Genomic DNA, 1810 nt, shown 5'->3' on the forward strand with positions numbered 1-1810 from the left:
CTTTTGCAAAGCTAGTCTGTCTGATAAGAGTTATTTGAGTGTTACATAATTTTAGCTTTTTGGAAGGACTTTTCAAATATTTTTCCCCCCATCAGAAAAGCTGAATACTAGTCAGTCTCTGAAGTTAGAATCAGAAAACAAGAGACAGGAAGGAGAGCCCAGTACTACTGCATACCTGCTTGCAGAGTGATGGAGCCATTTCTAGAAGGGAACCGGGAACCTTGGGGTGGCTGACCAGCCTTTGGGCTTCCTTGTCTTGCTCCCAGCTCCATTTCCCCAACTTTGCTCTTAGCCAAACAGCTCTCAGAACCCTTTCTTTATCCACTAAGTTGTAAAATGCTATCCTACCGATTTAAATTCATTATGTAGGGTCACAGTGTCCTGATAAAGCACTATTTTGAAAAGTGTAATGTGTGAGACAAATATTGTGTAAGCTACTGTCATATAGTAGTACTCCTATAAACACTATGCACGTTGTAACCTGAACTTTGACTAGTTCTAAAGTGGGGTAGCAAAAAGATTGGCACCTTTGGAAGCGGGACAGTTTGATCCAGAGGATTTAGTAGCTTAATTTATTTGGTTTGTTGTTTTTTCAAAATGAATGTCTCTGAAGAGCAACCTGCAGTGTTGTGCTGGAGCTAAGGGTACCTGCTCTGTTTATTAGAGCTCACCTTTAAATTTTTGCTATATTGGGTGTCAGTTGTTAAATGGAACCATTATTAAAAATTAAATTATATAAAATTATAATTAAATATGTTAAAAACAAATAATATTAAAAAATTACTGTGATCTAGTTATTTCACTACATTTATTATAATTTATGCTGTTGAGGTTATTTATATAGTATTTATTGTATCTGAAATACTATACAGTGGCTTGCTATTATGAATCTCTTCTTAATTTTCCATTCAGTGGTGTCATCTGAGTAACATGAAATCAGTCTTCGTGGGTGTATTTACACCAGGGAAATTACAAATGCTACAAAATATGGCTTTTTCCCTTAAGAGCTGGCTGCAAAACATTTACCAGCACACCACTAATGTTACCATTAGAACTCCTTGAATATTCCTTGCAGGGCAAAACTCTCCTTACCTGCTGAGCTGCTCTGGCGATTCTCACGGTGGCTTTGTTTTAGCCACTAGAATCTTGGCAAATTGTGTGATTAGCCACTTAATTTTTCAGTTTTTTTCCAAGTTGCCCTGCAGAGTGATTGTATTTGGACTGTTATCTAGTAGAAAGATAGGAATAAGCCAGTTGTCCTTGCAACATGGTTCTGGTGGGAGTAATACATAGTTGCCATCCAGTTTAACAGGCTTAAGTTAATGATTGGATTTTTTTTCTAGAAAGATGAAATCTGAAGGTGGTATATGCTAGTATAGTTGACTGATGGACAACATGGGGCCAGGGGATATTTGCTCCATGCAGCCAAATATCCTCCAAAATTTTTGGTGGCTCTGGTTAAGATAGCAGAGAAGGTAAATGTGGTACTCACATCCTCCCATGACAACTTCAGAATTACAACTCAATTACAGAACAACTACCATTGAGAACACCTGAAATCTGGCTGAATGGAAGTCCTATAATTAATGATATACAGAAGAAGCCATAGTGAGACTGACAGAAGGGATGGAGACCCAGAATGAGCAGGTCCCACACCAATATGTGGTGGTTAAAGATTGGGAGGATTATCTCAGCTGTAGAGGCTGCACCTGAGGAACAAGGTTCCAACATCACACGAGGAGCCCACAATTCCAGTACCAAAAAGAGGAGTCCTTATAACTTCTGGCAGTGAAAACCAGTGGAGATTGTG

Source organism: Saccopteryx leptura, chromosome 3 (genome assembly GCF_036850995.1).
Source record: "Saccopteryx leptura isolate mSacLep1 chromosome 3, mSacLep1_pri_phased_curated, whole genome shotgun sequence".
In the NCBI taxonomy this organism is placed as follows: domain Eukaryota; kingdom Metazoa; phylum Chordata; class Mammalia; order Chiroptera; family Emballonuridae; genus Saccopteryx; species Saccopteryx leptura.